Source organism: Cuculus canorus, chromosome 13 (assembly GCF_017976375.1).
Source record: "Cuculus canorus isolate bCucCan1 chromosome 13, bCucCan1.pri, whole genome shotgun sequence".
Classification (NCBI taxonomy): domain Eukaryota; kingdom Metazoa; phylum Chordata; class Aves; order Cuculiformes; family Cuculidae; genus Cuculus; species Cuculus canorus.
Genome location: NC_071413.1, coordinates 19393910 through 19411669, shown reverse-complemented (window position 1 = coordinate 19411669; position 17760 = coordinate 19393910). Strand labels below are relative to the sequence as shown.

The 17760-nt window shown below is 42.2% G+C and overlaps 1 protein-coding gene across 1 annotated transcript in view; it reads left to right on the top strand.

Annotated features, from left to right (window-relative positions):
• The first annotated feature begins 601 nt into the window (after positions 1-601).
• CDH11 (cadherin 11) overlaps positions 602-17760 on the top strand; it is an 84104-nt gene continuing 66945 nt past the window's right edge. Inside the window, exon 1 of the mRNA XM_054078694.1 lies at positions 602-809. The gene's annotated coding sequence lies outside the window, so the exon portion shown is untranslated. The remainder of the gene's footprint in view (positions 810-17760) is intronic.

Genomic DNA, 17760 nt, shown 5'->3' with positions numbered 1-17760 from the left:
CAGAGCATCCCTCCCTGCAGCGGGGTGGGTGTCCCCCGCCGTGGGTGTAGAGCTGGGGGGACACGCACAGCGTTCCCCACCCGTGGCCGGGGCTGAGGGAGGGCACAGCCCGTGTTGCTCACCCCCGGCTTTGCCCCTCGGCCGCAGCTGCTCCCTGCAGGCATCGGGGGGCACTGGCACCCTGCGGGAGGGGCGGCTCGGGGCGCACTGGGCACCCTGCGGGAGGGGCGGCTCGGGGGGCACTGGGCACCCTGCGGGAGGGGCCGGTCGGGGGGCACTGGAACCCTGCGGGACGGGGGGGTCGGGGGGCACTGGGCACCCTGCGGGAGGAAGGGGTCGGGGGGCAGTGGGACCCTGCGGGGGGGGGGGGGTCGGGGGGCAGTGGGCACCCTGCGGGAGGGGCCGCTCGGGGGGCACTGGGACCCTGCGGGAGGAAGGGGGCGGGGGGCACTGGGACCCTGCGGGAGGGGGTGGCTGTGGGGCCGCTCTCCTCCGGGTTCTGGGGGGGAGGGAGAAGAAAGCAGAGGAGAAGCAACAGCCTCCAGCTTTTCCCTTCCTCTAATCTCGCTTCACTCCCCCTTGTGCTCCCTCTCCCTCCCTCTCCCCTTTCCTCTCCCCTTTCCCCTCCCTCCCTCTTTCTAATTCCTGCCGCTAGCTCGGAGCCTCACTCAGCAGCCGCTGCCGGTGGAGTCTAATAGGCTGAAGATGCTGCCGTCTCCGCTCGCTGCCGACTTGTGAATGGGACCTGCCTCCTGTCTCCCTCCTCCGCAGCCGGCCGAGGGAAGCTGCCAGCCCCGCCGGACCCGCAGGTAAGCGGGGAGAACCGAGAGGGGAGGAGGAAAGAGAGGAGAAGGGACAGGAGAAGCGGAGTTGCCTGGAGCGAGCGGGGAGCGCTGCTGCCGGGCGAGGCGGCGGCTCGGGCGAGGGGAGAGGAGAGGAAAGGAGGGAAAGAGAAAGGAGGGAAAGGGAAAGGAAAGGAGAGGAGGGGAGCAGCCGGGGCGATGCTGTCCCCCGGCGCGGGAGGACGCGTGCCTGCGCATCGCCAACTCGGCGGCGGGGCTGGAGGCGCTGGGAGCTCTGCGGGGAGCGCCGAGAGCTCTGGTTCTTCTCTCCAGCCCCTTTCGGGGACGGGGGGGAGAGAGCGTTTGTCCCCTGGAACATGTTCCTCCGGAGGAGCAGCTCTGCAAAGCCCCGAACTGGAAACCTTGGAGTCGCGCGGTAGCTGCCAGGCACGAAATGGATATGCAGAAATTAGGAGTGCGTGAAATGAAGGATACTCCATCCGGAATAATAATCATAATAAGAAAAAACAACAAAAGGAAGACTTTGATCTAGATCTCTTTTTAATTATTATTTATTTAGCTTTCAAATGCGGTACTGCTTACGAGGTACCAAAATGGTATCTGGTCCGAAAGGCTCTTGGGCGTTACGTGCATAAGCACATCCCTAAGAGAGGGAGAATAGATCAGGCTGCGGGGCCGCATAAATACCATTAACTTTTAGAATAAAAGTGCTTCCTGTGCGGTCCTTCGGGAGCACATCTAGCAGTCTGACATCATGATAGAAATGCCTTTACCTTCTAGAGAAGTCCCCCTTTATTGTCTACTCTTTTAAATATTCATTCGATAGGGAGAGGAGCGGTGTGTGCTAGGAGATCTTCTTTGTACCATCGCTACAGAGGACACTGTGGATGGGTAACACTGTATTTACCTACCGAGAGATCTGTGACAAAGGAACCTCTTTAGCAAATGAGGTCACTAATTCAGAAATTGGCCCTTTATAAGGAGAATGCTTCTTTCTCGCCTTCCAAGGGCTAGGAACTCCCTGCGAGAGACTTTCTTCCTGTTGATTTGTGATGGTGACACAATAAGAATTTCACAGACTCTGCACGCCTCGGTTAAGAAATTAAATATTTTTAATTATTTAGTAATGGAACTGTTGAATGAGGAAAGCACTAACAGATGCAGAAGCAGGGAAGCACGCGCTCAGACATTACTGAATGTCCCTCTCTTCCGCCTCCTTGCTCTTATGCTTGCTTCAGTGTTTCCAAAGTCTGTGCGATTCTCCAGGTAAACACTTGGTTCTCTTATTTTCCCTACGCTGGCAAATGTATAACAATAAATAAATTTGCTTTCAGTGTAGAAGTTCTGCAATAATTACTCTGGCATCTGCCTCAGTCAGGTCTGTCCACTGAGATTTGGAAAACAAATCGATGATTGTACTCAATCCTTTGAATGATTTTATATGGAAAGTTATATAGGAGTATATGGAAGTGGAATTGCAGATGTTTGCTTATGAACAGCATTTTCACAGCAGGGTGGCACATTTCATGTTGCTGGGGAGATGGCCACTGAGAAGGGTAGGGAGACTGAGAGCAGAAGGTCTGCTCTGAGCTTCATACCTTAACACAAAACATTTTTCTAGCATATTTCTTAGTCTGCTGCACACTGGAAAACAGAAGTTTCTGACTGTACTTGTAAAGCAGTTCACCTTCCTCTTGCAGGAGAACAACAAAATAAAGTTACAGAACTAAGCAAAAGATTGTCAATAAAAGATTTGGGAATTCTTTAGGAGAATTACCCAAAAGACATCTTTTCTCCTGCAGGCTCTTGTTCTCAGGCCCTGGAATAGTATTTTTTTTCCCCTCACTTCAGCCTTGCACTAGAGCATCAGAGAATGAGCATAGAGAGAAAATGCTATTTATAGGCTTCTCTACATCAGCTTTAACTTTACTAAAATTCTAAGTGTTGCCTGTCCAAAAAAATCAGTAAGAACTGGATTACTTCATTACCAGAAATGCTGCTACAGTAGGGTATGTCAGGAGCTGAGATAAGTCATTGTGATTCATCATCATCACTTTCAGAAGGAAATATGTATGGAAATGGTTGATTGAGAGGCAGGACAGCCAAATTAATTTTTCTTTTGCATAACAATGTGGGAAACTTCAAAGATTAGAATGATTTCTGTGATTTAGCTGATAAAACGCTTTAAAATCATGCGATTCCAGCTTCAATTAATATGCTATTCTGACAACATTTGACATATTTTATTTAATTTAGCGTAAGAAACATATGTGGAGTTCAGAGTTCCAGTAGACTGAGGCTAACATTTTTGTTGTCTGCAAATGCTGTAACTAAAGGAAACATAACTTGAGAAGCAAATGTTTTATTACTGAGTTTTCCACAATATTCTTAGAAGTTATTTCTAGCTCAAATGCCATAGAAATTTAAAGTAATTTTAAGCTTAAAACTAGTGTCTCCTCTTTTTGGTGACCCCCCTACACCAGTTTTGAATCCATTTTGTGAGCTGGATGTTTAGCGAAATATCTTCAGTGTGTGAGAAACAGAGGTCTCATCTGGAATCAATTAATTTGAAACAGTGTAGCAACATACTTTCTAGATGGGGTTTTTTTTGTGTGTGCCTGAGTTTTTCTAGGAGCATTTAAAGCGAAAAATCTGTGAATAAATTCCTGTGTTAAACCCATTTTTGTAAAAACAAATGACACTTTACTTTTTGTTGTCCTTCGTTGGGGCCAACCCAGGGCTTAGGGAAATAGATAGAACAGTGGCCATTGATTTAAATTCTATTTGGATCAGGCACTTTGTCCATGTGAATTAAGATGATTTACTCTACACTCAAGTATTGTCATTTTATGTCATATATATATATATCTCTATATATATATCTTTAGCTCTTTTTTGCTAAGGAACATTGTTGTAGTCATAAAAACTCTTTTATGGTGCTTTAGGAGAAAACATGTAGTCCTGCATTTGAGTTTTGATACTGAAGACCAGGATACTCTTAGACTGGGAAATCATGGATTCGCTTAAGCGCAAGTCTGCCTATGCCAAATCCTTCAGCCCATTCATTTCTTTTTCTGTGTAGGTAAGGACTTTAAAGTCATTTAAATATTCCCAAAGTGTAGCAGAATCGCACGCGATGCTCTCGGAGGAGAAATTTTACTCAAGGAGCCAGGATTTGTGGAAGCCATTCTCGTCAGCTTGAGAACTTTGAGCCTTGACTCAACAGGTCCAGGGGCGCTCAGTCCAAGGGCTCACTGATCCAGGGCTGGCTCGCTGATCCAAGGGCTTGCTGGTCCAAAGGCTCTCTGTTCCAGGGGGAACTTTCTGGTCCAAGCTCTCGCTGGTCCAAGGGCTCGCTCTCTGTTCCAAATGGGGGCTCTCTGGTCCAAGGGGGCTCACTGGTCCTTGGCTTGCTGGTCCAAGGGGGCTCGCTGATCCTTGGCTCGCTGGTCCAGGGGGGCTTGCTAGTCCTTGGCTTGCTGGTCCTTGGCTCACTGGTCCAAGGCTGGTCCATGGCTCGCTGGTCCAGGGGGGCTCGCTGATCCAGGGGGGCTCGCTAGTCCTTGGCTTGCTGGTCCAAGGGTGGTCCCTGGCTCGTTGGCCAGAGGGGCTCGCTGTCCCCAGGCTGTCCCGGGCTACCTGGCCCAGGCTGTCCCGGGCTCACTGTCCCGGGCTAGCTGTCCCAGGCTGTCCCGGGCTCGCTGTCCCGGGCTAGCTGTCCCTGGCTGTCCCCAGGCTGTCCCAAGGCTGTCCCTGGCTGTCCCCGGCTCGCTGTCCCCGGCTGGCCCGTGCTCGCTGGCCCGGGCTCGGTGCTGCGGGCTCGGGGCGGGCACTAGAGGGCAGTGGTGCTCCGCGCGGCGCTCGGGGGCGCTGTGAGCCGCTCTGTTCCCGCCGCGCCGGCGGCGCTGCGGGGGGCGGGTTGGGTCTCGCCGCGGCTCGGGCCGGGGCTGAGGCGGTCTGTCGGGGTTAATATCTTCCCGGGCAGGGGATCGCCGTGCCTTCGGCCTCGCCTTAACCTCGGCGCCCCAAAGTCCCGGAATCGCGTCGCTTCGGATTCTCTGGAACCGGGGTGGGAAATACACAGTTCGTTCCTCTCAGTCGCAGCGGTTTTTGAGGGGGCTGCTGTCGCTCTCTTCCTTCAGTGCCAGTTCCTGCTATGCAAGAGCTTAAAGACAGGGAAAACGATGCAGCGGATCAAAAACTCTTTCTTTAAAAAATGTCGTGCGTGAGAGATCTTATAAAGACATCCTTGATAGGGAAAAGAGAAAAAGAAAAAAGGCATATTGGGCCAAAGTGGTCTAATTTTACCCTGAACACATCTGGGTCAGTGGAGCTTCCCACTGAAGAACTGAGAGAAGTAGGTTGGTCCAAATTGTTTCTGTGTGGTTCCTGTAGCGCCTTGGAATATAAAAGGAAATGTTACAACTCAGGATTGCAAATGCTGACCAGGAAGGACGTACCTGGCAGTGTAAATTTTAAACAGTTGCGGTCAAGGAAGGAGTCCCCTTTCCATCTTCCCTGTTCTGATGTTCTTCCCTAGACGTGCGCTTTGGGGTATGGCTAAAGGCAGGATGCTGGGCTGCACGGATCTTGGATTTGACTCATAGACCAATCAAATTCCTTTTTATAAGTAATAGATACTGTAACAGAGTGCAGCAATTTATAATATTGTATTGTATCCAATTTTATAATATTGTATTATATCCACAGCAGATACACAACCAGAGAAATTAATGCGTCTAATAGAAATTGTTGTCTACAACTTTGATGCCAAAACTGGGCAACACTGTGCCATAATAGTTGTACCATTTTCTGTCAGTCACTTCCTTTGGGATATTAATTAAGAATTATCTTAGACTTAACAACTCTTGGTGAGAGAGTTAGGAACTACTGCACTGGAAAATGAGAACGTCTTTGCTCAGCAGCACTGTGTCACAAAGAGCAATCTGAGACACTTTAACTGCCCATCTTCTGCATTCTGAGGCAGGGAACATCCCTTAAGCTGTTAGATGCACTCAAGGTAGGTGGAAAAGTTAGAGCTGCCAGTCATGTTCAAGGCCCTCCAGAGAACATTACGCATGGCTGGGACATTAGCAGTGCCTTGTGAGCCAGCAGGAGTTCAGAGACAAATATCTGGAGCAGGCAGCCCTGCTGCTGAGCGCTGCCCTTGGGGAAGGTGACATTATGGTTAATTTTGCCTGACAAAGGCATAAGGCCTTCTTCCATCACTGCTTGGGTGGTGCGGTGGCTTTCAGGCATCGCAGTCCTACTGAGCTCTGCTGGCTCCACAAGCCATAATTTAGCTCTTCAATTTTAAAGTGCTGGGTTAAGCAAATTCTAAGGGGTTTTTGTGTGTTTATTCTCCCAAGTTTGGCAATGAGTAAGAGCCCTCTCCCTCCTGAATCAGCAAGAGTTCATCAGAATTCTTAATTGTAATGCAATGGCAGGCAGAGTTGGAGGAGTAGAAATCAATGTAAATGGACTAAAAGAAAGGACCAAGTAACTGAATGTAAAAGAGGAGCCAGGACTTCCCAGAGTGATTGGTGAAAAATACAGCAATTGGTTTCCAAATATAATTCATTATTATAATGATGATTTAATAGCTCATCAACAGAGACTGAAGCTACTTTATAGATGAGATAGCAGAAAAAGCAGTTGTGGATCATGAAGTACTATAAAGAAGACAAATTGAACAGAACTTTGATACATGAATGTCAGCTGTAGGAAGTATGTATTGAGAGAGGAATTACACTTGAGCTTTCATTTGATTGCATTGACACTGTTCCAATGAACCCCCGATGATGCTGCAGAGACACAGGCCCACACAATCGAGGTCTGGAGTGATAGGCAGAAGGAACTGTATTTAATAACCCTTTAAAAGGCAATTCACAGAATTTCTGTGTTTGTGAGCTTCACAGCACCAGGCACTTAGCTCCCTTAGCTAGTGCAGGTCTTCTTGCTCTACCAGCAGGCACAAGAACCACCCCACTGCTTGAAATCAGCCTGGCTTGGCTGGCTGTGCACAGCTTTGCTCCTGGGATAGAGTTTAGGTTTATGCCTTACCCTCTTGCAGCCACCATTTCCGATAAGCTCCTGATCGCACAGAGTCTAAGGAAACTAAAAAGTTCTTTAGCTTGATGTCAATCCTGTTGAAGAGCTGCTGCTTCCAGTACTCTTAATTTTATACAGTGTGATCATCAGATATTCCATGTGAAAGTATTATGCTTAAGGTTAAACCAGTTCCGTAGAAACTCTGGTTTGACATGATTTTTATCCCGGTAAGGCTACTGATATATACTTTTAAATAAAATAAAACTTCAGAAACGTATTAATTGGTCTCAGTGGTTAAGTTAAATTGTTAAATACATGCATACATATCATCCTGCCAAGGATAAGCCATTAGTTCAGTATAAACCAGAAATGATATCTCTATTTGAATCAGGAGACTAAACCCTACTTCCATTAATGCTAACTGTTTTATTAATACATGCATGTGTCGGCATTAAGTCATAAATTTAAATGGCCTATCCCTTCTTGATTTAAAGTAATTATCTCAAAGATCTTGGCTGCTGAATGAATAACTGCGTTACCCCTTTCATCTTTTATAAATTAATTTTTTATTTCTTTTTTTTTTTAATGTAGACATTGTAAAACAAACAAAAGAAATGGAATTTATGCAAAGCTGGCTGGCATCTGAAACAAAAATAAATGTATTTTCATTACCAGAGCAGAATACCTGTAACTGTGCCAAACCCTTGACAAGGATTCTTGGACCTTTGTAGAGTTATATAATGTCATGTACCTGCCTATATTGTATGTGTACTTTATGCACATTTATGCATATTTTCATTTATATAGTTAAAATTAATTTTGGTGTGTTACTGGAAAATTTGAATTGAAGCAACAGGTGAAAAATGCAGCCTTTAACTTGTTTGAGAAATATGACATTCAAAATGCTTTTACCGAATTTTTGGAAACAATAATTTACTTTCATCTGAGAGAAATCCTGAGTTAAATACAGGACTTCGAATAGCCTTTACAGGGCAGAAATGATTGTCGGCTTTTTCTGAGGAATGGCCAATGTTAACACAGTTGAATGCTGCCAGTTTAATTCAATAGGTACAGCACAGCGATCAAAACCTCCAGTTTCGTATTACATGTAACCATCATTCTTTAACCATGGGGATTACCAAACTGATGTAACTGAAGAATCACTCAAACATTTGTCCAACACACACAGTGAACAGATATTTATAAAGATAAGCTCTCCTTCCCATTCTCTTTCAGCATGTTTCTCTTGCAAATGAAATTCCGGTGAAGAACTTCAATATTTCATATTAGTGAAAGTTACTGTTCATTTGCTGTTTCAAACCCAATTCCTCCAGACAGAAGAGCTTCCAAAATTTTGAAAAGCACTTGAATAATAGTTTAACTTGGGGCTTTGATTGAAATAGAAAACTTTGTCTACCACTGATTGTTGCCTCCTTATTTGTTATTGTTCCAATTATGGCTGATATAGAATACGGCCGATTAGTATGCATTTCAATTCTTTTTAGTCTGGTGGCAATTTACATAGCATTTCTTTTTCTCTTTAAAGCAAGAAGGGAACATAGCAGGCATCGGCATTTATATACAAACAATTTGCTATTTACATACAAAAGGGCTGATTAGGTAGCAATGCAGGTGGCTGTAGGTCAGCCTTAGGAAGGTCATTATAATTCTTTCTCTCTTTAAAATTGTGAGTTTTGCAATATGTAACTTTTTAAAAGTTCATAAGCCGTGAATATGCAGTTGTGTTTCAAGTACTAAATTTAACCATCTTCTTGGTGGTCTCTAGTGTGTGGTTTCCTATGGTACAATATTTGGCTATCCCCTTGTAATGAAGCTAGTTTAAGAGGAGCCCTTCCTCAATGATTCCCAATCCTGTGCTGCAGTTCATAGTGCACTGATCTGTACAAACAAGGTTGATTTGGAGGCTTAAGAGCTAACCGAGTTATCTGCATGATCTGGGTTAAAATAAAACGTGTACAACATTTAAGGTTATTGTGTGTACAACCTTGGTTAAGTGTGAGGCTGTGCTCTGAGGCATCATTCTTGGTTTCTCAGGTTTCTGTGTCATCACCTTGAGTTTGTTGAACTTTCTTATATTTAGATGGTATTTCTTGTCCCTCAGTTTATTAGTTTCTGCCCTCCCTCTACAGCACAGTATCTTATATTCAGTGAACTTTCGCCTTCTGAGTTTCTCACTTTTCAATGCAAAATTTGGTCTGCCACCCAGTAATCTCCATTTCACCAGGTGTAGTGGACTCTTCTAGCCTTCCTTTTTATTTTCATTACTTAACCGTCGCCGGTTACCCTCAAATGTGGAGACATTCTTCTCTGACTGATTGGGTCAGGCCAATCCAACGCTTGCTGCCTTCGTCTATTACTTCTACCTGAACTAAACAAGGGCTTCCCACTCTTAGGCTGCAGCATAATCAGACCTCTTACTGCAGTCCTCTAGTTAGTAATGTCCAGTTACCTTCTGCACACATTACTTAGTTTCTTGATCCATAAGCAGAGATCTTATTTTCTTTACCTTTGGCCAGGTGTATGTCAAACTCCTGGGACCAGTTAGATATGATAAAACCTAATTCTCAGTGACTTCCTGTATAGTCACTTCATAACAAAGAAAACTCCGCATTTCAATAAGGTGACAGTAGTGTGATCTGAGAAATACTCAGGCAAGCTCACAAAAAAGGAGATGGAAACCAGCCTCACTAGTCCGTTTATGTACAATATGCTGCTGTCATATGTAACCAGGACTTGTCAAACTCCATTGAAAAAGGAAATACAAAGAATTACTCCATGCTGCAGGGATGTGCTGTGATTCTGTAGCATCACAAGTTAGTAAGTGGCTGCTGGCCTGGGTTTTAAAGGAGCGACCAGAAAACGTGATGAGAATCAAAAGTCAAATTACAAAAATCTGATTAATTTTGATTGGCATTGAATTGGCCATTCAATGCCACCTTATTGTGACTTTCAGTATGTGTTTGTATATTTAGAAGACTAGGAAAATGTCCATCTTTTTTAGGTTACGCTTAGAATTCTGTTATTGTTATTATCAGATTTTTTTTTTTTTTTTAATGGCTTCTGTGAGCAGACAAGTTTAAACTATTTATCTGACATTACACTTCACTGGTTAAAATTCTGTCTGGTCAACCTGACATAAAACAAAGTAACTGTATCAGAGTGCATGGGTTTGCGTAGTTGACATTGTTTTTATTGGACAATGTCTTTGATATGGACATTTAAAGTACTTTCGGTAATTACATTAACCCATGTTTATAAACAGAGTTTACATGGAGGTGTGCATTTCAGGGCTAAGCCAGTTTTTAGTCCTACCAGCGTTGGGAATGCTATCAATACACTGTCATATGTATGAAATTGCACTAATATTTGTTTAATTATCCAGTCAAATTGAACAAGAAATTAGTTTGGCTGAAAGAATCAAGTCTATAGAGAAAGTGCCAGCTCTGATACTTACCAAGATTTGACAGTTGCTCGTTGTCATGACCTTGGCTTTTTCTGTGATGAGGTAGAGGTCAGAAAGTCTGCTAGCTGTAATTACTGCCTTCATGAGGTTCTGTAGGCCATCTACTGCAGCAGACTTGAACCAGATTGTCTACATGTACCAGATTACTGATGAACTGTGTGCAAATCTATATTTTGTTCTCATAGCTGTTAAATCCTGTTTCTGACTATCACTGCAGAGAGTCTGTGGAACAACTTAGCCTTTGTGATTTTTCCCTCAGAAATGAAAGGCTAGGAAGTTATTCCTTGAAAGCTGTAGATACTGTGAGAGCTACTAAAAAATTCGACTTTTAGCTTTTGCTTATTTTTTTACAAAAAATAGTTAAGAAAATAAAGTAATTTAAGTGAAATTAACAATATGTACAAAAGACTTTTCCATTGGTATAAAATCATTTTGCATACTGGAGAAGAATGTTTTTGCCTATAGGTATACCCCATCTGGAAGTTAAATCCATTTTTACTAAAAATGAAATCATTCCAAATAAAGTGCAGAAAAGCTTGTGTTTTAACTGTTTCCATGTTTCTAAAAGTAGACTATATTTAACCCATAAATGCCTTGGGCAGTTTATTACTTTGAGTTAATGAATGCTAATTGCTTCTCGAATTGGAGATCAGCAGCTCCTTTCATGCTATTCAATGATGTTAAAAGGAGCGTTCTGAGTCACTCGGATATGATGGTTTCCTGTTTCACATGTTCATTATATATGCAGATCCTATGACTTAAGAGAAAACCTGAAAAACTGTATACACCTTAACTTACTTTCTCATTCTTACCTGTTGATTAGATGCATTTCCCCTTTGGGCTTTATAAAAGTTTTATTTTCCAACAAATTAGAAACATACCAACTTCTTAATAACACATTAAATGTTTTAAATACGAATACATTAATTCTATCTACAGCCACATGCCCCAAGATAATTTGTTTGTTACCTATAGCAAGCCAAGCATATTCATTATGCTTTTTTAAAGCCTATATCCTTATGAACTGAGTTGTCAGCCTGCATGACGTGAATCCTTTCCACAGCTGTGCCTTGAAGGACAGATGCCTTTCTGCCATGAATGATACTAGCAAAAATCCTGTGGCAAAACTGTCTTTCTCACTTCTCAGTAGTCTGATGAGGTCATTTCCATAATCCATGGAACTGTAGCTAAAATTGGGCGTGTATATATATGTATATATATGGCTAAGTTGTTGAAGCTGTATGGGGAACTGAGTAGGAGAGCCCAATACATTAATTATGCCTCCTAATTAAGCCCTTTTAGCGATCTCTTCATGTCCCGAAAGGAGCCTAGAATGAATGCAGAGGATCATAATGCCTCATCACAGGAGAGAAATAATATTCAGGACTCCAAATCAGCTGAGAGGTCATCATCTTGTATTGACTTCTGGTTTCTGTTCCATTTTGCAGGCAGAATGGCTAGGACATCGACTTGTTAATGGCAAAGATGACTTCATCCAGGTGCTTGCATTTAGGGACAGAGTAGAATAAAAGGCTTTAAAATCTATCTCGTTTCCCTGTTTTAAGGGTCTTCTTTTTCACCTGACTAGATGAATGGGTGCCCGCTCTCAGTTCTTCTGGGGAAATAGTTTGAAATCATGGAACGTGATGAAAACTTTTGTATTGAAAGGCAAACTCCCTTGCTTCTCAGAAGTATTTTTATGTGTCTGAGTGACTTGCTAGCTAAAGTGGAGTTTCAAAGCATAGTAATAAGGCAAGTTGCCTAGAATGAAAAATAATTTCAGCTTGTTTGTGGGGGAAGGGGGGGTCTTTCCATAAATATCCCATCAAGTCTGTGGTATGAGGACCCTATTGGACTTACTGGACCTGCAATATCCTATTGAAACAGCATCCCCAAATGATATTGTGGTGCTCACCAGGACATTGCATGAAATGGGCTACTAGTGGCAAAAGGGTTAAAAACCATATGGGCTAGTTATCTCTCTGGAGCTTCAAACAGCCACATTCTACATCAAAAAGGCACTGCAGCAACTCCTTGATCAAAGCTCAGGTAATTTAATTATTTGCCTTCATGAATCAAGGGGTTCTTGAACAAGCTCAGGATGTCTGGGTATTAGAATATAGGAAATTTATTGTTTCACTCCTTCTAATATTCCAACATCAAAGCGAGCTTTTCCCTATATACAAAGCAGTCTGAATTCAAAGAACTTATGCAAAAGCTAGTGTGGAGAGATGCAGTTTTCTGCAATCCCTCTGAGCTGGAAATTAAGCTGATTCCTGTGAGGTGAGATATTTACTACTGTGATTCTTTGTGTTTGTTTTATATAACTAAACATCCGCATCAAGTCTTGCAAACTGAAATGCTTAGCTCCTATTCCTGTAAGTTCACTTAGTTGACATTATTTTTTCCCGTTTCTCAATTTTATGCGATTTTTCATGTTTTGTTTTGCAAATCTCCTTTTGCCAAGCTCTAAGTGGCATTTTGGCCGCGTCACACTTTGAGGTTCTAATTAACACTGTGTGATGTAGACTGTGCACCCTGTTGTGGAGGAGAGAGCTCAGTGCTGATTCCTCCAGCAGCCCCAGCCAAAATTCGGGAGAAATTTAGGGTGGTGATAGAAGCCCATGGTCTGAAGAAACTGCTCAGTCCCCAGGCCTCTTTGTGCTTGTCACCTCCAGGGGTGATCACGTTAGTGCAGGATTACTGAAGGAAAAATTGGTTGGCATTTTCAAAACTCTAAACATAGCAGAGATGGGTGTGCTGATACAAGAATGGATTCTCAGCCTGCAAAAATAAATGCCGCTTTATTTCCAGGAAAGATTAACTTCTTTATATCTTTCCCTTGTATTTTTGTATTTTCTTCTTTTGGTCCACCAGATTTCCTTTCACAGCTGGGGCCTGACCTCTCTTTTTTCCATGTTCATGGACCAAAAATAACATAATAACATTTCTTATGGTAAGTGTCAGTCCTGGGGTGGTGGTGGGATGGTGTGTGTTTATCTGCTATGTCATTTCTGCATAAAAAGCGCTCTCATTGCCTGTGTTATCCTGATTTTGTATGTGTTATGTTCACGACCTGCAACACTACTGTGTGTCAAACTGCTATTGAAGCCACAGTGAGATGTCTTTGTGCAGCGTAGTTCCTTATATCTTAGCAGGAACAGAAATAAATTAGTGGGAGACAAGTCAGCAGAGACAGGAAACAATACAGTCACTACAAGTGGTGACAAACATTTCCAAGAATAATATAAAAGTTATATAACTAGGAAAAAAATACAAAGGATTGGCTCATCCTGCCTTCTCATATTTACCTGTGAAATAATAAGTGCCACAAATTTCTAATACCGCAGATCCTCTTGCAGGTGAAAATTTTTCTTTAAAAACACCATGGAATTTTTCATAGAACGAAAGGACCTCAACATGCAGAATTATGATAAATAATGTAATTAATTATCTCATATAAGAGGGTAAATAATTAAGATAACAATGCAGTGTTCTGCAATTCATTGTATCGCTGGTGAGGAGCTCTACAAAGTGTGTTGTTTGAAATGGTGACATTGATGCTTGGAGAGAGATGTTCCTCTGCTTTGGGGAAAGAAGACAAAATCTGTTTTGTGTATCGGCTAACTGTGAAACAGCTCTATCAGTTGTGTGCTCTGTATTTCCTTACAATAAGGATACAGAATGAAATCAACTATACTCAGTTGTAAGTAAATTCCAGATTCCTACTGTAATTCCCAGGTAACACTATTATTGGGAGGATACATTGTTTGCGTGAAACTTTTGAAACCACTGAGTCTGATTTTTAAACATCTTCAATTTGGAAAGAAGTCTTTCTTTTTATGTTTGATAAAACATGCTTTTCAATTAAATTAACTAAACATGTTCAAATTATTATCATATGACATTCCTATTCTTTATTTTCCAAGAGATCCGCCAGTAGAAAGGTGACTGTTTTGCTCAAAGTGAAGTTACTTGATTGATATTGCACCAAATCTAGAGTAGCATTCAAGACAGCAGTGTTCTAGTTAGCAGTTAGAGTTTTATACACACATGAACATACGCGTTGTGTGTGTGATTATATGTATATTTGCGTATACACCATATACACGAGTTTATGGAAGCTTTACTTTCTGCCGTCTAAACTCTGTGGTGGTGTGAACGTTTACGTTTGCCAGTGAATGATGTGGTGACAGTGCACATGCCTGTGCCGTTACTGGAGCAGGAGGAATTGATTAGCAATAACACACTTCATTAACACTGCACTTTCTCAATCATTGTAATTGTGGCTCTTCCCTGAAAACATCAAGTGGAACAGGTTTCATTTCAACCAAATCAATCTAATGTGTTAAAATTTACATAATTTCCTCTCATTGCATTTATAGAGCAGCAGGAATTTTAATTTGCATTGTCTGTATAGTCTATAATCAAAGTGTTAAGAGCACAAGGTTTATTCATTATGTATGGCATGTGGTGACAAATTTACATAATAGGCTGCATCTTGCTGAAATATTCCTTCGTTCCCCACCCCCATCTTTGCAATTTTGGCTACAACTTATTTTCTATAAACCTGTTAATTCAGTTACAGAAGCCTTTGAGTTCCATAGCACATTTATTAGGGACAAGTACTCTTATGAAAATAAACAGGTGGGAAAATGTCATACTGAAAGATGAGAAGAGCTAAGGGAAAGCATTGAAAACCGGACTGTGTTTCCTGATTTCAGAAGAGAGCTGGTAGAAAACCATTGCGGTGTGTGCCATTGCAAGATTCTGTAGGTAAACACTCACAGGCTGAGTGAAAAGGTATCTTTTTGTTTGTTTAGCGGCAATAACTAGATAGAGTCTATTCTATGAAAATTTTCAAAACTAAGTTAGGGACTAAAAAAATAATTAAGTAATTAAGATGCTGTAAATATAAACCTCCATTGCTGATTGTTGTCTGTTAAGGCCAAGCTTTACTTTATGAAAGTGCTCAAAAAGATATTTTTGGTAGAATAATATTATATTTAGTAAATAGAGAAAAAATAGAAGATTTTTATAACATTTGTAGCAGCTAAAAATATTATCTAAATGAGGAATGTAATGCATCTATTGGTTTAGAGACATAGGTCATCTACGGAATGACACAGAGCTACTGTAGCGTGTGATTTATCATTTGGATCTTTGAATTATGGAGTTTTTTATGTGACATGCATCAGACAGTCCCCTCATGCTTTTAGTGCACGAGTAGGGCTGTTCAGACTAAAATATAGGGATACACACTTATTTTTATATTATATAATACTGTCTTACAATGCAACAGTATAAATGAATATATTCCATGTTCTAGCATGTACAGAAGTTCAAGTAGTAGATGTTATGTACCTTTGATCAAAGGAAATCTCTGTAGAACCTCTTTGCAGAAATGCAGAACACGTTTAGGTGTTGACAGTCTTGCTCCTAGTAGGAGGTTATATGGGCAGGTGTTTCAGTCTTGTACAGAAACATTCTTACAAATGTTATTAATACATAATCGAATCCCTAATCTGATGTTAAGAGTTTAAAGCCATCACAGTGAATTGTATTTTAATCCATGCTAATAAAAGGGGGTGTGAGTGTATTACATGCATGATGACTTGCATTTTTAGGTTACATCATTGTAGGGGCAGACACAAATCTGACATTTGTGAATATTTCACTCTCTATATGAAATTGGAATGAAACTTTGGATTACACAGTAGCTGCTAATATCCTGCATGTGCCAAAATGCTTCTGAACAGTGTTATGTCAATGTAGATGCAACTGCATAGATGAAAATGAGAGTGAATGCTGTAAGTTTGTGTTACTAAAGTTCTGAGATTAATACACAGTCAGATAGTGCTCAGTAGGTTTAAAGAGGTGCAAAAGACAAGTGTAAATCCAGTTAACCTTTGAAAGAGAGAGGAAATCCAAGGAAAAGGGAGCCTCATTTTGCCCCTGAACTCACTGATGAAAAGGTCTGTTAAAGTGGTTATGAAGCTGTGACACTGGTCACACTTCAGTTTTTCATAGAGGAGGCAAAGGTTTAGAGACAATCGCATGGAGCCAGGGCAAGATAGGAAATGATGGTTGTCTGCCCAGTTCCATTCTCAGAGATAAACAATATATATGCTCAGTATTCCTATTCTTATAGCAGGCCCATTCCAACTGTATGAGCTGTAGAGGGCGAAGAAACGTGCTACGGTTCCTAAATTACTTCCTTTCTATATGCAGTGTGTGAGAGCTGTGTGAACCCCAAACTGATTTTGTGAGCTTTGCAGAATATTCTTGTCAGATTGAAATCTCAGATAAAGCTGCACCTGGTTTTGGACTCTGATGTTTCCAAGCATCAGCACATCTTGCTGTTGATTAAGCATCAGCTGAAAAAATGCCAGTTGGAAATGTCACCAGAGCTCTTTGTTCCTGTCCAGCTATTGAGCTCCTCCTGGCCATCTAGGGAAAGCCTGCCTGCCTTGGTGAGAGTGGGTAATCATAGAATCATAGGATGGTTTGAGTTGGAAGGAACCTTAAAGATCATCCAATTCCACCCCGTGCCATGGGCAGGGATGCCTCCCACTGGATTAGGGGCTCCAGCCCATCCAACCTGGCCTTGGGCACCTCCAGGGATGGGGCAGCCACCACTGCTCTGGGCAACCTGGGCGAGGGCCTCCCCACCCTCACAGCAAAACATTTCTTCCTAAGATCTAAGCCAAATCTCCCCTCTTTCAGCTTAAAACCATTCCTGCTTGTCCTATCCCTGCACTCCCTGATAAAGAGCCCCTCCCCAGATTTCCTGGAGCCCAAGGAGAAAAAGGGAAAGGTGGAAGTACATGGAGAGTTAGGTGCAATGGCAGTTCATACTGTCTGAGGATGTATGCTGGGGAATTGCACCTGGAGGTTGATTGAACTAAGTGAAGCTCTGTTTCCATCTAGCACAGATGAATTAAATTACCGATTTCAGTTTGGGAAATTTTATATTATGCAGTAGCACCTCAGAGCTGGCTTAGTCCTGCTGCTGAGAGCTTTCTAGGAGAATAAGATCTGCTGACGTCTAAACAGAGGTACGCTCAATCTGCTCTTGCCCCTAGAATAAAATACAATAGTCAAAGCAATATATTTTAACCAGTCCTGCTGGTGCGATGTTCAGCAGTACACCTATTGCTGAAGGTCCTATTGTTTACGTCCCACTTCATTCAATTTGATATATAGTTTTGCTTGTCCATAGCCTCAGCAGCTGTCATGTAGATCAGGCTTCACCCGAAATCTGTCTCTCACAGTCTTTATGAATAAGAAAAATGTGTTTTACAACTCAGTATGAGAGATGAAAGAGAAATCAGATAAAGTTAAAACGTTTTAGAAGTTAAGCAAGTTGTTTCTTGAAATGGCTGCAGTACTCGGCCAGGCAGTAAAATAAAACAATATGTG